This window comes from Siniperca chuatsi, linkage group LG11, assembly GCF_020085105.1.
Source record: "Siniperca chuatsi isolate FFG_IHB_CAS linkage group LG11, ASM2008510v1, whole genome shotgun sequence".
Classification (NCBI taxonomy): Eukaryota; Metazoa; Chordata; class Actinopteri; order Centrarchiformes; family Sinipercidae; genus Siniperca; species Siniperca chuatsi.
Genome location: NC_058052.1, coordinates 18,200,948 through 18,217,384, shown reverse-complemented (window position 1 = coordinate 18,217,384; position 16,437 = coordinate 18,200,948).

Here is a 16,437-nt window from a genome sequence, read left to right as displayed (position 1 = left end):
ACAGTTCAGTCAGCTCTGAGTACTTGTGAATAGCTCTCTCCATTCTCTGCTGAAAGCTGTCTATTTAATTTCTCTCTTCTGTCCTCAGAGCAGTAGCTATTAAGTGCTTTCATATGTCAAGCCAGTGACACCTCCTCCATTCTCTTCAGCTTGTTTAAGCGTGCCCCTGTATTGTTGCCCGCCGTGCTTGACGTGTTAATAGCTTAATAACGTAATCTGGCAAATAATGACACCTCATCACAAAGACGGAGGCCAAATGTTTACAAGGGAAGCTGTAATGTATGATGACAGTAATCTGAATAAAAATGAATTTACTGGCATCGTCTCATTTGCAGTAAATTTTCACTTCTTCCATGCACAACTGATGCTCCGCAGACACCTTCCTTTGCTCTCTAGCTGTCTCATTACCCTGCCTTTCAAGTGGTGGGAGAAAGGGAGAGACGGAGAGAAAAGAGATGGAGAAAGGGTGAGTGTGTGAGAGAGACAGAGAGAGAGGGGAGAGAGAAAGGGGTAAAGGAAGAGAGACAGAGAGGGCAAGGAGGAGATAGACACTGATAGAGCTTGTTATTTTCAAAGCCATTTTCCTCTCTATTGTTTGCTGTGGAACAGGAATAAGGAAAAAAGAAGAAGTTCACACCGATTTCAAAAAGTCTCACTTCCTTTTTGACAGATGTGGTGTCAGCTTTGCTGTTTAATTAAAAGGAAATGGAGGTGATGATTGCAACACAGACGTGATCTGATATGATAATGTATTTACAATCATCAAGATGATCGTCATTAAGGATGTGTCAAGGACGAATTCATTGTGGGATTTGGGGTCCTGAGCTGTCAAGTGTATTTTTCTGAGGCAGTTGTGAGATTGTCAGGAGGATGCTGTGACTATGACAGTCACAATTAATAATTTGCTAAAAGAATGTGATTGAGTTTTATACACAGTTTTGTCATGGCGATTTCCCAAGCACAGCACATTTATACCAGCAGTGTGAGCGAGAGAAAAAAAAAAAATCAAGGCCCAGGCAAGATTGAAGCAAGAGACAAAAATACCCTTGATACATATGCTGCATGGGATTCTATTATTAAATGACTTTGAATTATTTTATGCACGCTAGTTTGAATTTTTCATAAGAGGTGCATATGGAAGGTTCATCAAAACAAATTGTTCGATTTTGACAATTACTACAACAATCACACCCTTCTTTCGCTGCACCTGTTTGAAAATTAATAATTTGAAGTCATTTTAATTGCTTATGTGACAGCTAATCATCAAGGCATTAATTTATTTATCGAGCTTCATTTGAACTTCCTCCTTAGTGATAACATATCCAGCCTTACTCTCTAGAGTAACAAGATACTGATTAAACTGTAGCAACCTCCTTCAGTATTATGCAGATGCCGAGGAGTGAGCCCTGGAGTTGCTGCAATAATAAGATGCATTATCCGGGCTAAGTCGAGATGAACCATGTATTGGTCATAGGCCTGAAATGCAGAAAAAAATAACTTGTTGATCTGATTGTAATTTTTGAATCTAAAATTGCCACTGTCAGGAGGCTGCTGTCTAGTTTAATTGTGAGTTTCATCAGAATAAATATTTCAAATGTGCTTTTACTCATGCTGCTATTTTCACTAGGTGACCCAAAATACAACATTCTAAACACTGGAGTATACCCCTAAATCAAAAGACAAACTTGACAGTGTTGAGTTATGTGACGAAACACAGAAAGTGAGGAACATCTGCCCCAAACTCTCAGAGAAGCGGAGCATTAGCCTGAATGTTTCTAGCTGCTGGTGGCTCATCTGCAGTTGGTGGTGTGCCGGGATTGGTGCGATGGCTTTGGGGAAATCAGCCACTGTTCTCTCTCTCTGGGTCCCAAGCATGGCCATTAACTGACTGCCAGCAGCTCTGGGAAGAGGAACAACAGATGCCAGCAACTGAAAAGCCTCCAGCTCTTCAGCTAAACCAATCCCAACTGAGTCGGGACGGGCCTCTGTAGATTTTTGGACATACAGCGAACAAATGTGGACATGAAAGGGGGAAGAGGGGGGCTGTTCTGGAGGTAAAGATTTGTTAACCCTCTTGAACTTGACAAGAGACGGGACCGAGGCACAGATTAGCCCTCTCAAAACTGGCTTTTGCAAAAGGTTGCTGTGTGAATATGTGAACGTTGGTGTGAAGGGGTCTGTGAGTGTGCACATATGTTTGTGTGTTTGTATGCACTTGTGCATTTGTGTTTAAACAAGTTTGCCTGTTTGCACATTCTATATGCAGACACGTACAGTCGTAATGACAGCAGCACATTAAATGGTATGTAATTACAGTCATGAAACCATTTAATTATGTTGTAATTACATTTTACTTCTCTGCCATTACCATATCTGTTCTACAGCAAAAGATTTCTTTTCATCTGACGTCAGTAGATATCATTGTAACCATTTAGCAGAGTGCTGCAAAGCTACACCACAGCTTAACTTTCATTTCTTCCCCAAAAGAAGGAAAAGGCATTGAGCTTAAAAAAAGTCGCCACCTGTTTAAATGATTCAAATACTTGTCTTCTGACTGGAAATACGTGATGAGGCTATACTATTAGGGTGCTAATGCTACCTCCGGGTGCAGAGGTCATGTGCTTGAACATTACATTATACTTAAGCAAAGACACATGAGAGAAGTCAAATGATTTTGACCACATCAAGCTGCGGAGCAACAAGGAAACAGGGAAATGATGGGACGGTGAAGTAGGAAGCGGAGAGCGGGGTGGGGGAGCAAGAAAGCACAAAGCCTGGGTAAACACAGCTAGGTCTGCATCTGGAACCAACTAAAAAGATGCTTAATAATGCAGAGCCGTGCAGGCGGGCCCTGTGCAGCTGTTGTGTGCGCAGGACCATGAAAGACTCTCCATCTGACAGCTGGCTCCATCTAGCTGGCTCCATCACCCTCTCCCTCTCTTTCTCCCTCTCTCTCCTGCTTCCCTCTCTCCTCTGTGGTCCAGAGTGGCAAGGAGACAGCAGATTAGGGATTAGCCAATCCCTGCCATCCTCATCTATCCCATCTGCCTGCCAGCCAGCCAGGCTTCTGATTCCAGGGAGAGATGGGACATTACTGGGAAAAGGGGGAGAAGGGGACGTGAGACAACAGAAGAGACAAAGCAGGAGTGAATGGGGCATGCGGGGAGAACTGGAACAAGAAAAACTACAGAGGATGAATCCGGAGTGGGAGTTGGGCCGAGGGGAAGAATGGGCGGCTGTCATAAACATGAAGGCAGAGAGGACAGCAGGACTTGACTGGGACAGACAGAGACACACTACTGTACAGTTTGGGGAATTAAAGATTAGAGACCTCACCCTTTCGATGAACTTCAGGCTACTTTAACAATTTCAGTCAATGCCATGATACATGCCACGATTCTGTAACCTCATTAAACATTCAAAGGACCTGCCACTCTGAATATTCAACAGCTTTTCAATGTACCACTGTATCTTAATCCGTGACTTTCTCGCTACAGGCAGCACATGAATGTACATTATTTTCTGTGCAGAAAATTCACCTGAACAAAGCTGGCACCACTTCATAGTTGCTAAAAATACACCCTTGTATTTTGTATCGGTATCAAAGAGACCACTTGTCTTTTTAATAATCTGCCAGCTCACATTTGGCAGAGACCAGAAAGCACACTCAGAGAAATAATTGCTGTTATCTGTTAGAGTCAATAAAACCTCTACAATTGCACTGTTTGAGATAAGAGTGTGCTCCTTGCCATGTGTTCCCCTAAACGAAGTCCCACTAAATGATTTAGATATACACTCACTAAGTATCTGCTTATACATTATGAGTGTAATAAGCTCCAGGCAATTGCAGGCTATTGGAAGCATCAGTCATTTAACTAAATAACAAGGAAACAAACTCGACACACATGCAAATCTGGTTTTGAGCCAAAATAATTCAGATATCAACACTGTCACTGAACATTTTTCAGTCCTTCACAAATCTATCTTTTCCAACAGGATCTTGTACTGTAAATGTATTCACTGTATATTTTCAAGTGTTAAGTGAACAATATTAGGTAGAAGTAACATTATAGTTTTTGTTTCATATTATAATAACGATTCAAACTTAAGGGACCAAGTTCTGCTAAGCAACAGGGGAATAAAAAAAAAGTTTGCTCCTTTTCCTCTAGAAAGACACCCGGTAGCTTAACAGGCCCTCAGCTCCAGTACCTGGTTCCCTCTGTGCACACCTTTAAATCACACCCAGGATAGTTGCCTTGTCAAAGCTCTCTCAGTGAGCCAGGCATCTGAGAAACATTAAAACACTTCCTCATGCAAGCCATAGCCTCCCACAGGGCAGCGAACGGGAGCAGAGCCTTTCTCTCAGGCCCAGTATCCGGGGAGGATACTGCTCAGTACCGCTTGGAAAGTCCCAGCTCGGACAGCGGTGGTTAATATTTTAATAGCCTACGGCTGAGGCAGTTATCATCCAAGAGTATTCTTGTTGGTGGATTTAAAAAACCCACTCTCTCACTCTCTCTCTCTCTCTTTCTCACAGTTAAAAACCCGATTTGAGTTTTTAATTATTCTTTTTTGAATTCCCCAACCAGCTCTCCTCTGTTCTTTTTCATTTGTGCTGTGCAGTTTTTCCTAGGATCGTACCCAGGGAATCCCTGACAGTGTCCTACTTAACTTTTCACTTTCTTTCCTGTGATTTGTTCTTTTTTTTTCCGGGTTGAGGGACTATTACTGATCAATCCAAGCCTTCTCTCCAAACACCTGCGTTTATATTGATCAGTCATCCGCTTTCCCTCCTTTTGAACAGAAGGGAAGACTTGTCAGCATTACAGGTAAAAGTGATCAAATCCCCTTATGAAGCCACTGCTCTGTACTGTGAAATCCTTTACTTGGGAACAATGTTTGCCCACAAGTGCTACACTGTGGAGTTAAATAGGCAGCAAAACAATTTCAACCATTGAACTTTGCAATGGTGGAAATTTTGCAACAACTTTTGTTGTTTCCACTAATCCGTATTTAAATCTCCTACAGTGTGCCATAGTGCACTTATTTAATTTCAAACAGCTGAGAAACGAAGGAGGGGAATCAATTAAAATGAGAGTAGAGTGGAATAAAAGACCCAACATGCATGCGTGCATGTTTGTGTGTTGTGCTTACATTGGCATGTGTACATGTGTGTATTTGCATATGTATGCATGTGAACATTTGTGTCCATGCAAATGCGGGTCTACAGGTCTTTTTCTATGTGTGTGTGTGTGTGGCTGCTCTGAGCCAGCCGTCAGCACAGCCTGCAGGGAAGGGGCCGGGGTTACGGCATCAGCTGCAAGCAGGAATGAGAATGGCTGAGAGTCAGGCAGACACTGCCGTGGGTTATTATGTTTGAGTCAGACCAAACACTCCTGGGAGCACCGAAAATATTGCTGTTACAGTTGTAACATTATCACAACCGAATAAATAAGAGCGGACCCAGGACACCCAAGGAAAGATTTTAAAAGAAAATATGCATGGGCCAAAACAGAACTGGAATAATTAATTAAATAAATCTCATCACAGCACTCCTCTGCACACTTAATTGAAGTGCGCTAAATGTGGTGAGTGCTTTCAAAATTGAGAGGATGGGTCAATCCGAACCTCTGCACCTCCATAATGAAAGAGAAAAAGGAAGATAATAGCACACATAACCTCAAGCAATTAAAGGGCTCTAGAATGTGGTGAACAAGCTTTGCTCTCTTGGACACTGTTGACCCACAGTGCCCAACAAGGCCCCCTGGGAAATAAGCACTTATTAAAAATGGAGGAACAGCCACAATCCCACCGAGGCTGTAATATGCTATAGAGTAATTTAATTCTACTTACATGTATCACTTCAGCTTCCGCGCCGAGTATGAAGCAATTCAGCATTTCATTTGACAAAATGTGACCTGTCAAGAGACTGAATAATAACACAGCTAGATCAGATGTGTGGACATGCGATACAGTCTTGTGCAAGGTTTCAGAAAAAGGTCCTGCCATTCATGAAGATGGTATCTCAACATAATTGTCATTTCCTCTGCTATCTTGAAACACGCTGTATCTTACAATAAAAAGCAATACATAAAAAAAGCCTCATCTACTTAAGGGATTATTTTGAAAGTCTCTCTTTACCCTCCAACAGACTGATGAAACACACTTCCATGCTTGATTTGATCATCCTTCATAAAGGAGAGGAAAAAAGTATACAGCGGAATCACAAGTCCTGGCATGGGTTTGGGAATATTGGTTGTACCCTTCTCAAGAGTCAGGAAAATCCCTTGGTATGGTTGCTCTTTCTTTGTGCTGTGTAGCTTCATCGCAAATAAACATACTGTCTGTTATTGTTTTCCCACAAGAATCTCAGAGTTAAAAAAGTATATTTTTTTCTTTTGCTTTTCAAAATGAAATACAGGTCAGTGTCCTACATAAGTTTGCTGCAGTTTCGAAAACATTTCTGCAGCATATTTAAAGTGTGAGTTTGTGTTTTTGCAAAATTTTGAAATTCACCATAAACTGGCGTTTCCAGTGTTTTCTTTATACAAAACCTGCTTTTTAAAAATCCTCCCTGCTTGATATAAATAATGATCATTGTTATAGATATATGTTTAAGTGTGAAGGTGGGGAAAAAAAAGATCTCAAATGCGACCATGAATAAAACAACCACTGTAGGGGAACAATTTGGGACGTCTGATTTTCTCTGTGGGTGTTGAGATGAAGAAAAAAAAGGCCCTTCTTGAGCATGCATGTGTGGTTGTCTTTGGGAGAGCGGCCATGCCTTGTGGACAGATAAAGGAGTGATAGGACACCGGGGGATAGGGCAAGGACACGTGGCGGCCCGCCCCTGGTCATTGGTGACAAGAGCAGGGGGACGTTAAACACACACACTGGGCTGACTCCACACTTTGATTTAGCGCTTTTGCCTAATGTTACAAAGGGGGGTTACAGAGGCCCACTGGAGATGGGATCAGCAGATCTCACCGACTGTCGTCATAAAGAAGCCTGCGGAGGGCTCAAACCTCGACTCACATCTGATGCACGAGCCAAGCTAGCATGCATGTGTGTGTGAGAGAGAGAAAGAGAGAGAGGGAAAGAGGGGTGGTCCATAGACCATAGAGAACAATACACAAAGGGCATTTAATGATTCCATATTGATGCTCTGTAAATGGCTTAATTTGTCTGAAGACACACAGCAAAGGCAGTGCTGTGGTGAAAACTGTATTGACTCAAAACACATGATTTAATACATATTAATATTAGATGAATAACTCATTAATGGATGCATCAGACAAATCATAATGCTGTGTCATAAATAGATTGAGGGCTTTTAAGAATTTATGGAATATTGGATAATTTTCATGAACAGTACTATGATACAGATCCAGATCCTCCATAAGAGTCTTATACCATAGATGCAGGTAAATAATCTGTCCTGTTTTTTTCCAGCTAGTTACTCTCACTGTGGGCTGGGAGCTGATCTCTGCTCCAGACACTTTCAAGTCTACTTAATGTATCCTACACAGGCTTCACAGGCTGTTTCATGCTCTTATGGAAAACAGGCCTTTGAAATCCCTCAGCAGCCCAATCTTAATCTCATTTGTGAATATGAGCCGAGCCACGACAGGACCAGGAACATCCTCGTCTTCCTAAAGCACCGTTTCATTTGTCAGGAGATTTGGGGCGGTTGACACTAGAGGAGTGATTTAATTGATTTTAATCACACACCTGAGATAGGGAGAGCGAGGGGGCTGCCCTTAACGATTATTCAGATGGCCCATCCCATGCAGTATCTCTGCTCTCAGCCCTCTGTTTGTTTTGATACATCAGCATTTTGATGGATAGAACTTAGATTATGAACTTACAAAGCAGTCGGGAATTTGAAACGTGACCTTGGCCCCTAATATGCAAATAAGCCTAATAAAACCATTGTTTGTCAGAGAAAAGTGCATCAGAATCCTACTCACTTTGATGAAAAAGCGTTTCCCAAGAAGCAGCATGCAATATGGATTTTCTATTTCCAAATGTTGCTGTCATCTTCTTGACAACGTTGACTTATTATCTGCAGTTGACTGTCTACTCAATGTTTAACGGACACACACTGTGAAAACGTTCCACAGGCAATGCTCAACTTTGTACCGCTAAAAGATGAATTTTTCCCTTTTGCCTCCTCAGGAAGTTGGAGCCTTCTCCCTTCCCTCGGCGTACCACAGTAATTTGTTATGAAAATCTAGACCAAAAGCAGAGGGGAAAAGCAGGACCACGTTGTTGCAAGCCATTAGTTAGGAAAACTGTTTGGTGAAGATTATAATGCAAACCAACCCAGGAAAAAAAGAGTGGAAGACAGCCTGGGGAGAGAGATTTAAATATGTAATAAACTAATATTTCATTTATTTCCCTCACATGGGAACCTGACCATTTAGCTGCAGCATACTCAGATCAGAACCCCTCTCCTTTAATGAGTGAATTATACACATCTTGGAAAATATTTGAAAATAGATCTGAAGTAGCCATGCAAAATATTTCAGTATACAAGTCACTGTTAGTATTGTATTTTGTATATTCTTATCATTTCGTGCATGTCAATTATCATGATTTCTTAGTGGCTTTTTTGTCAGATTCTTAATCGTGAGTATAATTTCATAATTGCAGTAAAAACAAAAAGTGAAATAAAAGTTATAAAGCTGTATTTTGCTCTGTATTGTATGATTTCTCTTGCCCTCATTCCTTCATTCACAGTATATTTCTGAGCTTTGGTTTTCCCTGTTACAGATGCACTGTGGAAGCCTGTGTTTTATAATCAGATTTTTTCCTGTCTTTTTTAGCTCCGTGTAGAATACAATGGCATTCATTCTTGATGAGGTTGCTGTCACTTTTAATTTCTGTTAGTTCGGGTAAAATGAATGACAGTCAGCCTTGTAATAAATATAACATGCGCTGCATTAATTTTTCAGAGAACAAGAATGGGAGGCTCCTGTTACTATATCCTTTTCAAATGTTTAGATTCATGGCTTTCTCAATGGGTGCAGCTTTTTCAAACTTTGTGGCAGAAATATATTTCCATCTCATTAATGAGCAATTAAGCAAAAGGGGAATATACAGTCAGAATCTCCACACTAAAGGACGTGTCTTTGATGAGCTGTGTGTGTGTAGCATGCACATGTAGCTGCATGTGTATGTATCTACTAATTTTTGTGCATATGTGAAATATTTGCTGTTTTTTAATGTAAACATATTTTGCTTCTTGACCAGATTGTGCATATGAGTAGTGTTTGTACACACGAGTCCATCATGATGCAGAGTGTGTGTGTGTTTCTGTGTGTGTGTGTGTGTGTGTGTTCCCACCTCCTCAGATAGATTCTAATTACTGTTGACTCTTATCCCTGAGTTTGCACTGTTCCTGCTGTCTGGATATCATCATTGAAAGGTCCACTCAGCTAACCCTCAGACAGTAGGGGGAAGCCTCAGCATCACATCAGCTTATAGCCACATCAGCGAAAAATTCAGGACATAATGGTGCTTCTCAACGTTTTCAACCCAAAGTGAGAGTAATGATGGGTCTCTAATAAGCCCTTTATCAGCCATCTTTGTACTTTGTTAGGTTGGAAATTCACTCTAGCAGTTTTATCACCCTGAATTAGTTTGTGGTGAGTCCCTACTTTATGGCAAAAATAGATTTAAAAAAATGAGAGAGAGATGAAAACGTTTGGATATGCTCAAAAGAAGTCCTCTCTCAAAGGCAGTACATCCTCAAAGAAGTTGGGGAATCTGATATTCTTTTTAATGTCTGGAAAGCTGTTGAAGACATGAGCTACTGTATGTCCTTGTAGTGGCTCCACCGTGATGATACATTACACGAGTCCAGGTTAGCCACTGGGTATCTTCAAATATCAAATAAAAATGACATATTGGACTAAATAAATGCTCATTGTCATTGTTTAAGGGGGCAATAGATAAAATATTGAATTAACAACTTGTTAGCAACTAAACTGTAGCATCACATGTTGGGATTTGTCACACATATGGTATATTTTCTTTTAAAAATGACAAGGTAGCCTTGACTCCTACAGTGCTGTACACTGAGGTAATACAAACTGGCTACACCTACAATATGCATGCAGGCCATATTACAGAAATACTGCTATATATGCTGATATATGTCTGTTTTGAAAGAGGAATCTGTTTGCTATTCACTCGTTAATTTTGGTTATAATGGCTGTAAAAAATACATTAAGCATAATTTATAGACAGGGGAAACTAATAAGACAGACCAAATCAGTGGCAATCCCATTTCCATCCAGCCTCTTCTTGGAGCAAATGTCATTCATATTTTAACCCTTATTAGGAATGTCTGCTTCCAAGTCTCTGAATTACATTTTCAGGATTTCCACTCATCTTGAAAGACAAAATCATTTGAATTCTAAAGATGGCAGACATTGACAGAGGAGAGACAGAGTGAAAATATATATAAATCCAGATATACTTTTTCTTCTGGGCTATTTTTTAATGAGCTAAAATCCCCACTTCTTGCCATTTCCCTGCCTTAATTGATGATTATGTTGTTACAGAGTAGAAGCGCTCTCTCCTCCCAGTCATTATGATATGGACAGGCAGCTCTTGAAGCTTCAAAGGCAGGATGGAGTGATTTAAGCTCAATTCAGCCATCCCCTGGCCCACAGGTAAAAACCCTTGTAAACAGTGAATGCTAATTGCTAATTAGCCCTGTGGCTGAATCACACAATTTCTGTTTGAGCTGACCGCTGTTACGGTCCTGCTTAAGGGCATGTTGTATCTCTTTTGACGGCCCAATTAGAAATTCAGCTGCAGAACCATAAGGCAACCTCGTCATGAATATTTAAAAAGACTGCCACAGATGAGCACGAAGAGGGCACTGAACCACATGTCATGGAGGGAATATTCTGCAAGTAACCACAATCGATAGACTCTTGATGTTCTCTGTATTAAAGTGATGATCGCTGTTTTTCTTGGATAGAGGAATAGAGGAAGACTATAGGTCATGTGATGAGGGGGCTAAAGTAATAAGGGTCGGGTTCACACCACTGAATGTCCAAATTAAATCTCTGGTGGACATGATCCTATCTGACTCAAAACATAGCAGGTACTCAGGAATAAAACTCCAGCCTCGGTGGTTCAGCTCAATCTGAAGGGACTGGCAGGTCTGTGCCACTGCCAGGGAATAATTAGGATACTGTCCTTCACAATATGTCAGGCTAACTGACTGAGGAAATGTTGCATGCTCTCACTGCACTTTCACTCCGTCGCTGTATGGTGAGGTCTGAATATAGAGGCAGTTAGTGTGCTGACTCAGTATTGTATCAGGATATTGTGGAACATATACCGTGTCAAATGCAGACACGTCGCAAAGGGCAATAAAGCTATACCATTATCATTGCTGCACAGGTTGAGAGCACTGCACTTCATATTGGCAGGCGCTATGCCAATCTGCTGCTTTTGTGTGTTTTGACAACTTCCATTTTTTTCACTGAATTTTTAGTGATAATTTGTTTTTGCATACATCAGACATTTCCTTTTAAGACAGAAGAAGTGTATTAGGGAATAATGGGCTCCTACTTTCTGTTTCCACAATCATTATGATGCAAGTGTCAGGTAGAGGTTAGGTGTTATGTGTTTAATTGGTATTTGAATGCACTATCTGCAACACCTAAAATTGATTCTTCATTTTCAATAACACTGTAAAACAGCGTGCTACCTCGCATAATTATTTCTGTGAATATGAAAAGTGCCTGTTTAAACCTTATTCACCTCACCTATTCTCCTGCACGCAGAGCTGTGAAATAGCTTCCAGAACAAAACACAGGAATTCTGGCAATGCATCAACAGGATTGTGTTGCCTGTCACTGAATTACAGAAGGTTCAAACACCTTTCTCAAGTTACCAAGGTAAACATGTTTTTTGAGCCTAGGGGCAATTGAATGAATTACCATTCCTCATCATTTCATTATACTGGTATACTGTATGTTAAACAGCTGTGCGTATTGAAAAGTTATGTAGAATATAGGTTCCTTTCTCTCACAGATCTTTCGCTCTATAGAGAGTGATTACCTCAATAAATTTATCCTGTCCACCACATCACAGATAAGAATATTTTTCTGCTTTGATTTTAACACGAGGGCATCATTTGGATGAGTAGAAAACAACAAGTGTAAACCTCTCACCCTCCACTCACTTACCCCATATCACTCCAGGCAAATTGTTTTTACTCTGGACCCCACGACAGCAACTAAAGACCCACCTGCTCATCCAATAACAGCAAATCAAATCACATAGGCTTCCTTTTCTTGGTTTCAAAGGGACATTCTCTAAGTTGATTCTTTTCATTTAATTCCTGCAAAGGGATAGAGCCCCCCCTCACCCCTACGCTCGCCCTTTATCTGCTCGTGAGAGTGGGGGAAGAAACAGAGGATTATCGATTTGCACTCAAACAGTGGGCCAACCTAAAAAGCCCCAATGAATTGTCACTCATTATTGAAATTATCAGGCACTAATTAAACTGGCAACCCTAAGCCCCCTGGGCTGTGCTCATCTCCAACTGAATTTCAGCTCCTCAGACAGTAATAGGGAGGCAGCATTAGCCGCTACTGGATGCTAATGAGACCTGGAAGCTGTCTCTCCCTCTTAGGGTTTCACAGAAGCAACTGCTGAATGTGAACCACAACTACAGTGCAGCACTGTTTGTGAGCACTTGATTGGCAGAATGAGAGAGAGAGAGATAGAGAGAGCAAGCAAGCGAGAGAGAGAGGAAGAGAGATTTAAGCTGGCGACTGTATGAAACTGGATGGTCCTCCGAGTACAGCCTCAACAGTTACATTCAGCAATAATTTTAGTGCATGGATTTGAAAGATTTGAGGCTTTTTGCACATAATACCTCCCCCTCAGTCATTGCTCTGCATATTTCCACCTCGCTCTGCATCTCTCATAGCTGTACTGAAGTTGTTGACTTACTCCTCATGCGCTCTCCTCTTCTCCTCTATGCGAATCAACAGACATGGTACCAGTGAGAGTCTGACTGACTTTATCACATGGTACACAGCTTGTTAATAACTTCCTCTGACAATTCCTCCTCATCTTTGCTGATGACCAGAGGGACAGCCGTGATTGTCATGTTTGTAGGGGAAGAAAGACTCTAAACAATGATGTCACGTCAGCCTCTCTATTAAAAGACTTCATATTTTGAGCGGCATAATTAATACTCTTGGGCACGTCGCTTCCAAGTTGGCACTCCAGGCAAAGGGCTGCCACTCACCTGATAATTATTTTTGGAAATGGAGCCCAAATTACAGTGATTGACAAATGCAACAAAGCAGAGACAGCCTCAAGCATTCATGAAGAAAGAAATGAGAAAATAGTTAAGTGGTTAATGCACTTTCACAGTGGATTTAAAGTTTAAATCACTTGTCCTTTCATGTCTCAAATGTAACTTTGGCTAGGGTCAAACTATTTAGCCTCTGCATCCTCTTGAAAGAACACACTAAAAGGCTTCTGCAGGGGTAATTAACACTTTTATCATATCTGTGGTTAAAATATGAAAGGTTTTATCTCTATTTTAATAGTAGCCGTATGCTCAGATGTATTCAGGGCAACATACTGCAGTTAGCCAACTGTTATGGTGTCAGAGAGCCCTTCACAAATCACAGTCAGCAATTCATATGAATCCAAGTGTGTCCTCACTTCACAGTTGTCTGGAAAAAAGGCAAACAGTTGTTAGCCCGTCGGGTTGCATCCATTAGATGGTGGATAGAGAAAAGCGGCATGCCTCCATGCTTTTTACACCTCTCGCCATGCGTAAATCAGCCACTCTGTCATTCTACTCGGAAGAGAGGGGGAGGAATTATGTCAAGTTATTTGTTTTGTACCAAAATGAAATATTTATCGGGAGTGAACACCTGCCAGGAACAGACGATAGGCCAGGGTGCTTCATCTTCTCAGACTCATATTTGGCTTCCACCTCCGCAAAGGCCAAACCATGTCCTGAGGGTTTTCAGTGATTCAGGGAAGTCCGCTAGCTTTGAATCCACATTTCAAAGCCTGTGTTGAACTGAAGGACTGTGCTGGAACTGGAGGGAGACATGTGTACACACACTCTAACCAATTATATGGTGATCTCCTCGATTTCTCTCTGTGTTTCATGGGCACAAGATACATAACTTCATGCTTCCTTATTTTTCCATGTTTCCATATAGGCTCTGAAATTTTATTTAACATTTCGATAATGAAACATACTGGAGAGTGAGGCTGATTTATGTCTTCGCGGTCGGGAAGTTTTCCACTTAAACATCAGGCCGTGAGGGAGCGGTTTAGTTACTGTACAGTTATCAGGGGTTATTTTGTTTTTCTTCACAACACCCTGAACACACATCATTTGCCATAATTTAAGCTTGAAATACTGGTTTTAGGGAGGAAAACAGAAAGATTGATGGAAAGCAGTGAAGAAAAAACAAGAAGGTGGAAATCTTAAATCCTCAAAGTAAAATCAAATTTTAGGTCTATTTAACAGAAACAAACTATGATACAGTAGTGCGGTTTTCAGAATGAGCAGTGAGCACTCAAAACAAATTCCTTCACATCAGACCTCATTGGAGAAAATACTTTTTACAGTGAGAGGCAGCAAGGTGGTAGAAAGGGAAGTATTATTTGCCTATACTCCAAGTGGACCACTTAAACAGTAGTATTATTGATAGTGGCAATAATATGGACCTCTGCCCTACGTCCTTCGGTACGTCATTAAACTTGTTTCAACAACAGCTTCTACTCTCCCTCTTCGCTGGGAAACCCATTACAGATGCAGAATGCTAAATGCATTAACAGAAAAAGGTCGGAAAGCAAAAAGAGAGAATCATTGTACCTTTGTCCAAACCCATTACAACACTGACCCCTCTGACTTCAAAGTAACAATGATTGAGTTGGTGTCATCACAGGCCCAGACTTCCCTGCCAGTAGGCCTACCTGGAAAACTCCTTTTCTGAGAGGGCTCTCGTTTGATCATGCATGCGGGCGACACATGTCAAGCCGGGTTATTCCCACAGTTAATATTCTTTCATAACCTGCCATGCGAGCTGAACTTGATTATTTTGGCACCTGGGCAAACAGCTACAGCTTTCAGGTGGTGCATACAGTATCAGAGACCCTGGTCACAAGGGTGATCTATTCGCTGAAAAGGCAGGGTTCTGGCAAAAGACTCAGCACCTTGGAGTAATGAAGCCAGCCCTACTCTGTGAGCATGGGCAGAACAGGTTACATTAGAAATGCATGAAGGCCAATAGGTGGTTACCTTAGGTCTGCTCCAACCCATTTATATTCCATCAAGTGATATCAAAGCAGGAAAAATGTTTTTGGAGAGGAGGAAAAGCGATGAGCGGAGAGGTATATTGAAATGTCTGTGGATCAACAAAACATGCAAAAATGGCTGTCAAATAGCGCTGGGCATGTGAAAACGCGCACTGGTGTCCAAGTTGATGGTTAACACAGAAGGCAAGAGGCGTTTATTTGGAAGCCTCAACTATGGCTTGGATAAAGCCTGCCTTGGATAATGAATCTTTCCTTTAACAACACTTAAAAAAAAACACCATGATTTTTAGTTTGCTGTCTCATTACCAGTGTCCACTTGGCAGAAGAAGGAGACTGTGCTGCCCAGAATTAAGGCCTGAACCTGGGCAACTTTCCTGCTGTCCACCCACCCTCTCTGCTTTTTCTTTCTCTCTCAGAGACTTGGTGCTTACTTAATCATGATTAATCGCTGCCTGGATAATCAGATACAACATCAAAAGGTTGGAGATGACAGTCCAAGGACGCTTGGGAGGAAACAAGGTATACTAGGCATTCATTAGCTTTGGCATGGCAGTCATACATTACCCTATAACCCTTTATTGTCCTAATTAGGCTGGAGAGGGGCTGCTAGCACTACCAATATTACAAATATTATACATATATATACATAGCAGTATAGTTTACCTCAACTTTTGGCCACACAGTGTAAGGCTCACATGAAAGACCCTTTATTTCCTGCAATTTATTATTATTTTATTTTCTATCCCTTTCCTGCCCAGGTAGCAGTTTGTCCATACAGTGTATTATGTTAGCTCACATCCAGCCCCTAAGCTGGGCAGTGTTTTTGATTTACAATCACTTGCTCGGGACAAACATAAGACAGGCTTCCCCTTACTCCATTATTTTACTCATCTCACTTCACACTGTGAGGTGCAACCCATACTGTATATTTCATTTCTTTTTTTCCCCTCCCTCTCCTGTTTTAAGTCTCCCTGGATGGAGCCTGGCTTGCGGTGCACCATTTTCCCAGCTACAGTAGCAGTGGTGCTGGGCCCTGTTCAACCCCATTATTTCTGGGAGCCAAATTCCCATGGTCCCAGGAACAGGCGTGCCAGCTCTGCCTTCTTG